General features: G+C 44.7%; 1 pseudogene; it reads right to left on the bottom strand.

Annotated features, from left to right (window-relative positions):
• Positions 1-2,786: 2,786 nt before the first annotated feature.
• LOC123258148 lies at positions 2,787-7,393 on the bottom strand (annotated as a pseudogene).
• Between the last annotated feature and the right edge of the window lie 2,881 nt (positions 7,394-10,274).

Here is a 10,274-nt window from a genome sequence, read left to right as displayed (position 1 = left end):
TTTTCTTCAATTAAATTGGAGTTTTTAATCTCATATTTTCATAAAGTCATGGCTATCTACAACTTCTGTAAAGCTTTACTAAACAAGCTGAACCTGCAATAGATACGTTTTGAATATAGAAACAGTTTTAGATGATCTACTGATTTCAATAAGAAAATAAAAATCTTCCATATAAAAATGTTTGGGGAAAAATCATAGAAGACCAAAAATTAATGTAGAAAATCTGAGATTTCAACTTTGGATGAGTATTCCAAAGATATGGTAACTGCTAGATACCATTTTTGAATTTTAGTTGGTACAAATACATTTCAAAAATGATATGTACTGGAAACTATGATGGTCATCGCCATTACACGGCCTACATAATTCAATATATGGTAAAATTTGATTAATTTCTTCTCTTAGGTGTACCGCGGAAACGGTGGGTGATAGAACCTATGTTTGTTCTGGACTTTGGTTCAGGGGAGCCTAAAGGTTATGGAGCAGGTAAAATTATGCGTGGAGGTAAAAAAAAGTTGGAAATTGTCGGCCTGTGTTATCATTATAAGGAGTAAAATAACAGGCCCGGGGTGAAATATACCGCCGCAGCTTCAGACGCGGCTCAAGAAATTGACGTCGACGCCATTAAGGAATATGATCAATTTTTTAGGGGAAAGTCCCTGATACCCGTCATCAGGCGAAAAATAGCGGAGCTTGAAATGAAGCTTTTAATAGACACGGGCGCGTCAAAAAAATTTCATCCGTCCGTACGAAGGGTTGAATGGCGTCTGCCCAGTAGATTCGGCATTTTCAGTACATTCTATCCATGGCGTTACCACTATCACAAAAAAGTGCTTCGTATCCCTATTCAACTTGACGGCCACGTTCTTCATCTTACCAGATTTGTCCTCCTTTGATTGACCTGTTAAAACAGGCAGGGGCTTTGCCTAGCTTCCGGACACCTCAAATGGAATTCCGAAAAAGAAAAGCTAGAATTCTAAGCATGGCCCAACGTAAATTTAACTTAAGATCGATCTTCTTAAAAAAAAGCGTTAACTTTTTTGGGTTTATAGTCACCAGCGAAGGGACTAGAACAGACTCAGAAAAGGTCCGGTCCATCAAGGAATTCCCGGAGCCTAAAAACGATGTAAGGTCATTCATGGGCTTGGCTAGCTTGGCCATTTGATCTAACGACAGATGCCTCAGCATACGGCATTGGCGCAGTGCTTTCCCAAAAAGGACGACCCATTACTATGATCTCTAGAACCTTATGATCTAAAGGACAGGGCTGGTATTATTACTACCTACACTTCCAACGAAAGGGAGCTGTTAGCCATAGTTTGGGTACTAGAAAAGCTTCGTCACTACCTATATGTGGTCAAAGACATAAATAGCTACACTGACCACCAACCACTGACCTACGCGGTGTCGGACTCTAATCCGAACACGAAAATTAAAAGGTGGAAAGAACGCATCGACGAGTGTGGTGCCAAGGTTCATTACATTCCTGGCAAAGACAACCTCGTTGCAGATGCCCTCTCGAGGCAACAACTCAAAGTTGTAGAAGAGGAAGAGGCGTTTTCAAGCGCGGCCACAATCCACAGTGAGCTGTCGCTAACCCACACTATCCCATCAACGGACAAGCCTCTAAATTGCTTCCAAAAACAGATAACTCTGGAAGAAGCCCGCTGTTCGTCGAAACGCAGCTTCGTTCTCTTTGGAAATAAGAGACGGCATAACATTGACTTCTCTTGCGAGGAGTCATTGCTGGAGGAGCTGGCGGACGTAATAGTTCCTAAAGGCGTAAACGCCATCCATTGCGATTTGCACACGCTAGCAATGGTACAGGACAAATTGGTTCGGCAATTCCCTGCCACCAAATTTTGGCACTGCAAAAACCGAGTAACGGATATTTTTGCAATTGACGAGAGGCGGGAGATTCTCACTGTCGAGCACAACAGAGCTCACAGATCTGCCCAAGAAAACGTGAAGCAGGTACTCTCCGAGTACTACTTCCCGAAAATGACCCAAATGGCGAACGAAATAGTCGATTCTTGCAGGGCTTGCGCCAAGGCTAAATACGATAGACATCCAAAGAAACAGGAGCTTGTCGAAACACCAATCCCATCTCATGTAGGAGAAATGCTACACATACACATCTTCTCCACGGATAAAAAGTATTCCCTTACGCGCATCGACAAATTCTCGAAATTTGCCGTCGCCCAACCGGCTCCCTCTAGAGCTATAGAGGACCTCAAACCAGCGCTACTACAGCTGATGAACATTTTCCCTAAGGCAAAGGTCATATAATACGACAACGAACCATCGTTGAACTCGCTCACCACCGTGGCCATGCTGGAAAACTATTTCAGCGTTAGCATTTCAAATGCTCCGCCCCTTCACAGTGTCTCAAACGGACAGGTGGAACGCTACCACAGCACTCTGGTAGAGTTTGCTAGATGCCTTAAAATCGACAAAGGCATTAGCGATACCGTAGAGCTGATCCTACTGGCTACAACCAAATACAACAAACTCTCACCTTGTGCCATTCGTTCGTGGGCAGGTTGTCTTCTTTTATGACAACCATGTCATCGACCTGGAGATTCGTAGTTGGTAACTGCCACTTATTCCGTTTGTGGAGCTCCTTTAGGTATTCTTCCTTCCATCGGACACAAAATTGTTGATGAAGGCCCTTTAAACGTTGCCAACGGTTGATGATGGATACTGCGTTAGCTTTAATTTCTGGTTCGGCCAGAGCTAGCAGTGGGCCACCGATCAAAAAATGCCCGGGAGTCAAGGCTAACAAGTCAGTAGGATCCTCTGACATTGGAGAAATGGGCCGTGAATTGAGACACGCCTCGATTTTTATTAATAATGTCAAAAGTTCTTCAAACGTATATTTGACTGAGGAAGCAGACTTGTAGAAATGCGCCTTAAAGCTCTTCACTCCTGCTTCCCACAGTCCTCCCATATATGGCGCACTTGGCGGATTGAAGTACCAGGATAGGTTTTGGTGGCTGTAGTGTGCAGTGACCATCTCTCTCGTTGCTTGTAGGAAATCCCGCGTGATAATGGCTGAGGCACCCACAAATGTCTTACCGTTGTCTGAATATAATTTCTGTGGGCAGCCTCTTCTACCAGCCAAGCGCGCAAAAGCCGCCAGGAATTTCTCACTCGTCAAGTCTGACGTAGCTTCAAGGTGGATTGCCTTTGTGCTGAAGCAGAAGCCCTTTGTGATAAGGCACGCACGGCCCGTATAATTTTTAATTTCAAAGGGACCGGCAAAATCTACGCCAGTGTGTGTAAACGGACGTGAGAAAGTGGCCCGTTCCGCGGGCAGCTCCCCCATGAGTTGGGTCTGCAACCGCTTTCGGTAGATCAAGCACACCTTGCACTAATAGTAGCTTTTAGCAAAGTTTTAAGCTTTGGAATCCAATACTTGGATCGAATGAGTCGCATTAGGAGCTGACTTTCACCATGCAAGGATATGCGGTGAGTAAATCGAACCAGTAGACGGGCCCATGGACTGGAATATGGTATTATAATCGGATGTCTCTCATCGTAGGAAAGCGTGTCAGACGCAACAAGCCTGCCCGATGCTCGCAGTACCCCTCTGTGGTCTAAGAAGGGATTCAGGTTCTTGAGAGGGCTGGATGATGGGATCTGTTGCTTTTTTAACAAGCAACTGTATTCTTTTGGATACCCTTGCCGTTGGGTCAGAACATGAAGACACTCCTGTGCCTCTCGGATTTCGGCGGTACTGATTTCAGTTGGCAAGACCGTAGATGGTACCTTGCAACGTCTTAGGAACCGCAGGACATAAACGGTCACCCGGAGGGCACGACTTAGGTCTGAAAAACGATCTATGTAATCCTCCGACGGTGGCAACTTAGCCAAGTTGCATTTGATAGGACGCTGCTCAAGTTCTGTCTCAGGTACGGATTCTATTGGAGTAGGCCATTGCTCCTTAGGAAGCTGTAGCCATTGTGGGCCATTCCACCACAAGTTACTTGAGGCGAGATCCTGTGGAGCCACGCCTCTACTAGCCAAGTCAGCTGGATTGAATTCAGACCGCACGTGAGACCACTTCCCAGCATCTGCGGACTGTGTAATCTTGGCAATTCTGTTTGCCACAAAACATGTCCAGGTACATGGCGGTTTGCTTAACCATGCTAGCACTATCGTAGCAGTAGAATGTGTCGAAGTCATCAGGAGGGAGTTGTGGAACAACCGATTGGAATAACTCAGCCAGAAGAACTGCACCGCATAATTCAAGGCGTGGTATGGACATGGTCTTTACTGGAGCCACGCGAGTTTTAGCGGTCAAAAGAGAAATAGAAACCTCCTGAGCGTGTTCAATTCGGACATAGATCGCGGCTCCATATGCTTGCTGCGATGCATCGCAGAAGCCGTGATATTGAACTTTGGATTGTGGACCGTATTTCACCCATCTTGGAATTCGGATTTGGTTTATAGTAGGATAGCTCATAAGAAATTCGTTCCATTTTCCCATGAGCTCAGCAGGGAGTGGATCGTCCCAACCCAGCTGTTGGAGCCAAATCTCCTGCATAAAGATTTTTGCTCGGATCACGAAAGGTGCCAGCCATCCTGCCGGGTCAAAAAGTCTTGCAATTTGTGACAGTACCTCCCGTTTACTGAGGACCGCCTTTGGAGTAATATCGGATGGGACGAAGAAAAATTCATCTTTATTTGCCTGCCAACGAATCCCGAGAGTTTTGGCAGTGCTCTGATCATCTAGCTCTAAGAAACCCTCTCTTAGCAAGTGATCTTTAGGAATGTCCTTGAGAATGCACTTGGAGTTGGACGTCCACTTGCGCAACGGAAATCCTGCGCTCCTGAGCGCCGCACGTAGCTGTTCAATAGCTACACCAGCAGATTGCTTTGTGTGCGCCCCAGCCAGTACGTCATCTACGTACATAGAAGTAGAAATAATTGCACTTGCCAATGGAAAAGTCGTTCTCACATCTTTCGCCAACTGCTGCAATACTCTTATTGCAAGGAACGGAGCACAATTTACTCCAAATGTGACTGTTTTGAGTTCATAGTCACAGATTTGGTCATTTGCATCACGAAACAGGATTCTTTGGAATGGAGTGTGCTCTGGAGCAACGAGTATTTGCCGGTACATTTTCGTAATGTCGGCATTGAAAACGAAGCGAAAGAACCGCCAGCGTAAGACCTGCAAAGTCAAATCGGACTGTAACTCAGGCCCTGGATGAAGGATATCATTCAGGCTCTTTCCATTGGAAGTAGGGCAGGAAGCATTGAATACTACACGAACCTTGGTAGTAGTGCTATCTGGCTTAAAAACGGCGTGATGAGGCAAGTAGAAATTCTTCCCACTGGAGTCTGGAACGATTGGAGACATATGCCGCTGGTCTAAGTAATCCCTGATTACTGCTTCATATTCTTTTTTAAGAGTTGGATTTTTTCTCAAACGGCTTTCGTTCTTTAGGAATTGAGCCAGTGCTATGGATCTTGAATGCCCTAGATCAATCCGATCACAACTTCGGAATGGTAGGGTATCTCCCAGTGTCATCTCTCCTTGTTGTTTGCACAAAGTTCTTCTCACAGAAAGAATCGGACTTGGAGACTGGCCCACTCAGGATCCAGCCAAATACTGTTTCCTGACCTAACAGAGTGCCACAAATCTTTGTCCTCGAGCCACTCAGAAGAATAGACGGAAGAATATCCGCCCCAATCAGCAAATCAATTTGTGAGCTCTCGAAAAACGAAGGATCAGCCCATGTAAAACTGGGAAGGTCCTTTAACTGTTCCTTTGGTATGGAGGTTGAAGGCAACTTTCCGGATAGAAGTGGCACGACAAATGCTTCTGCCTCGATGTGTAGTCTAGGTTTTATTGGCGACCCAATTTGAAAATGGCACATCTAAGTTGATTGGGCAGCTACTGCTTGATTTAAGCCGGAAACTCTAGCTTGTACGGATTGGTACGGAAGCTTCAAAATCCTAAAGAGACGCTCCGAGATAAAAGTAGCCTCAGACCCGGAGTCGAGTAAGGCCCTTGCAGTATATGTCACTCCTAAGTGACAGACATTTATCATTGCCGTACTTAACAGCACACCTTGTGTGGCTGCCGCTAGATAACTTTGCACATTGGTAGGCGTAGTGGACTGTATAGTTGAAGTAGTAGGATTATTATTGTATTGAATTGTAGTCAACTGAGGAAGGTCAGCTCTGTGCAGGAGCGTATTGTGGCGCCCTTTACACGTGAAACAATTGTGCTTACTGGTACACTCTTTAAGTTGGTGTCCCCCAGCGAAACAGTTTAAGCACAATTTCTTTCTCCTTATATATGCGGATCGTTCACTGACGGGCATTTGGAGAAACCGAGGACATACCCGCACTGGGTGATTCTCTTTTGCGCAAAGGTCACAGATTTTGGGTCCTTGCGTCACGTTGGTCTCAAAGGAGTTGATCCTTTTTGAGCCTGTGTTTTTTGAAGGCGGTTGGGAGTTAACCATCTTAATGTTGGAGCTGGGTTTAACATCCTCTATGGCTTCCAGGGTGCGATATCGTTCGCTGAGAAACGAGTTCATTTCATGCCATGCGGGTATCTCGCACTTATGAACAAGGATTGTTCCCACAAAGAAAGGGTCAATTTCGGAAGCTTGGAGGAGCAGAGAAATACGAGAAGACAATCCCAATTATCGATTGAAATTGTGGAGTGTTCTAACGCCGTGAGACAGCCTTGGATGGTACTTTGCAGCTCCTTTAAAGCTGCACCGGACTCAACAACCACTACGGGAAGATTGAACAGGATTTTTAATTGGCTGTTGACAAGAAGACGCTTGTTTTCAAAACGGTCACAAAGCGCGGTCCAAGCCGATTCAAAACCGTCATGCGTGAGTGGAGATTTTGCTACTATAGCCTTCGCTTCTCCCTCTGTTTTGGCATTTAAATGGAATAACTTTTCCACCGGCGTCAACCTCGGATTGTTGACACAGATAGCAGTGAAAAGGTCGCGGAACGTTGGCCCCCGTAAGTAATCCCCCCTGAAAACTTCAGTGTCACAGGGCGGAAGTCGGCATCCGCTAGACATGGACAGTTGGGCAGTACTTGATGCCCTTGTAAGAGTTGGAACGGACATTCTTTCAATAACCTCTGTTAGCTGGGCTACACAGCGTTCATAAACGGAATAGCAGTAGTCATACTTGGCTTCTATTGCCTGCCACTCACCACTGCTGGAGGCTTCCTGCTGGAGAACTTGGGAACATTTGTCGTACTCGCTCTCAATCGTCTCCCAAAGTTTCTTTACGTGGTCACGGCGGACCTCAAGGGCGTATTGAGTGGACTCAGAAGTCGATGGTTCATTGATCTTGGCCTCGAAATGGCTTGGTTTATCGCACACGGAAATGAACGTCGCAAAAGCCATCGTGGTTGCAGAAACTGTCTTCCGAGTGACGGATCGGGTTCCTATTGGGGTTCGTGAGATGCTCTGCGGTTTTGGTAGCGTTGGCGTCAGGGACTCGCTCTTGGATCTGGTATTCGCAGATCTTGCTAACGGATGCGAAGGAGGAACTGGAGATGAGGATGTACTCCTTCTTATAATTTTGACGGGTGCAAAACCTTTTGGTTTTGTCTCTCGTCCAGAGGACATAATATGGGAGCCTTGGATAAGTTCAGAGGATACGAACCCCCCTGCAAACGCGATAGGAATTAATGGAATTTAATAGGAATTTTAACCAAATAATTTAATTTATTAATTTTTTTTTTTTATTTCCTTCCTCTTAACGCGTTAAATGGAGTAGTAATATATAGGATATATAGGAATAATATATAGGAATAATAGGAATAATATATAGGAGAACTTTTCTAGCAGCCCTCGGCAACAATTTGTATGTATGTATATATGCAGAAGATGAGGTGATAGAAGATGATGATATTTTAATATATATTTTTTTGAAGATGATAGTAGGAATGAATAAATGTGGGTAAATATGTTTCGGTTGTTATATGTCTCAACCAAAAATAATTTAGCCACCTGAATAGTGAACTTGCCGTTTTGTGTCGGTGATATCCGGCTCGAAGGACCAATGTTTTGCCAGGAATGAGGCGAACAGTAGGAAAAGAAGATTTGAGGATGATTCCAAAGACACTTGTGGCGGGTTTAATTCACTTTCTTCTCTTTATTATCAAAACGAATTTTTTAGCGGCAAAAAGAACTCCAAAAAACTTAACATCATTCCAGAGATGCTAAAACTCTCTAGAGATGGCACAGTCGGTGGTTATCGATATACATATGTATGATATGTTAGTATATACTATGAATTTGTACATATGTGATTATTATTAGTATAGTATTATGAATTCAGCATGAACAGTATGTTTAATAGTTGTATAGGGGTATTCCAACACGCCCCCCTCAAAAATAACATCCATAGGTTTCAAATTCTGATCCAGCCATCTGATCCAGCAATCTGATCCAGCATTTGCTGCAAGGTACGGGGAAAACCCAGAAAAAACCCGTACAGGATCACTTATTATGTTGAAATTTGCGTTTTCAAATATGCAAAAGTCACATTAACAATTTCTCGCCTGTTCCTTGCTATTTTGCCCTATCGATATTCTCATTCACTTCTTCTGTTCGTTGTCCTCTTGCCCTGTCGATATTCTCGTTCACTTTCTTTCTGGCATCGTGAGCGAAAATCTAATCGAAAATCTAATTGTGTGTTATTACTTGTTCATTGAGGGTTGTCTGGTAAACACTTAATTGTGTAGTAAGCACATATATTGAATACCCACTGTACCGAAAGTACTTAAAGAGTACGCACTGTTCCACTTTGTTGCAGTGTTTACATATTTCAAAGTCTCGGTCATAAACCCTAAGTGGCTGAAATATGAAGCGATCGCTATGTCTCAGCCCGCACACAGAAAGTGCTAGCGTCGGCATAATTGTAAATAATGGACAGCATATGCATACCCCCTCGCGCCTCCACTTAAGAGCGCATAGCAATATATATAAGTACATTTCTTTATACATAAGTATATAGGTCTGTGGCAACAGTAAGTGCTTACCATAACACAATCGAACTCGATATCTTATGAGAGTATCGATATCGCTGGAGGCCATCTCTAGAAACACAACCTTTTCTGCGCCTCACAACATCGACAGCCTCATCCGCCTCATAATTAGTTTTAAGCAAATATATAGTGAATAAATGAACATTAAATTGGTGACCCCGACGTGATCACTATATAGACGCGAGTACCGGTGCTTACAATGGCAAACAACGACACATCACAAGACGACTCCGATGTCTTTACTCGCGGTTCCGACGTAGTTATTAACCGCGTGGCGGTTAAAATTCCGCCCTTTTGGACCGAGCACCCAGAATTATGGCTGTCGCAAATCGAAGCCCAATTCGTTCTGGCAGGAATAACTACAGACGACACGAAATTCAACACGATCCTGGCGTCAATCGAAGCACCGGTACTGGCCCGAATTGCCGACGCCATCGTCAACCAACCAGGCACAGGCAAGTACGAAAACTTAAAGTCGTGCATTTTGGAACGCTTCTGCGAAAGCGAGCAGAAGAAAATCCAGAAGTTGATTTCGGAGACTGACCTTGGTGACAAGCGCCCCACACAACTGCTCAACGAGTTAAACGCACTCGCCGCAAACAAAGTTGACGAAACTTTCTTAAAAGCACTGTGGCTGCAGAGCCTACCAACACAAGTGCAAGCGATCTTGCAACCATCGGACGCCTGCCTAGCAGATTTAGATAAGTTGGCAGATAAAGTCATGGAAGTCGGCGATATTCATCATATACGCACCGTTGACGCCAAATCGGCGCCCCACAGCAGCACCGTTTTCGACGAACGTCTAGACCGCATCGAGCAACAAATCAACGCGCTGTTCAAAAACCGTTACCGCAAGAACAGTTCATCCACATTAACGGATCGCAACAGCGCCCCGACTTCAGGCTTGTGTTGGTACCACAGCAAATTTGGCAACGCCGCCAAGAAATGTCGCCAACCGTGCTCGTTTTCCTCCGAACCAAAAAACTAAAACAGTCTTCGGATTCGGCGGACAAATTCATAGAAGACCACAACACAATTGCCCGCCTCGCCATCAACGACAATTACTCCAAAACTCAATTTCTCATAGACACCGGCGCCGACATTTCAGTGAAGCAACCCTGCAGAATCGCAAAAAACTATGCTCACTCCAAAGCTTCTTTTCGCCGCCAATGTTACGAAGATACAAACCTATGGAAAAAAACACATAACAGTGTCGCTGGGATTGGGACGAA

This window comes from Drosophila ananassae (genome assembly GCF_017639315.1).
Source record: "Drosophila ananassae strain 14024-0371.13 chromosome Y unlocalized genomic scaffold, ASM1763931v2 tig00000087, whole genome shotgun sequence".
Taxonomy (NCBI): Eukaryota; Metazoa; Arthropoda; class Insecta; order Diptera; family Drosophilidae; genus Drosophila; species Drosophila ananassae.
Note: the sequence above shows the minus strand (reverse complement) of the source record. Positions and strands in the feature narration are given on the sequence as shown.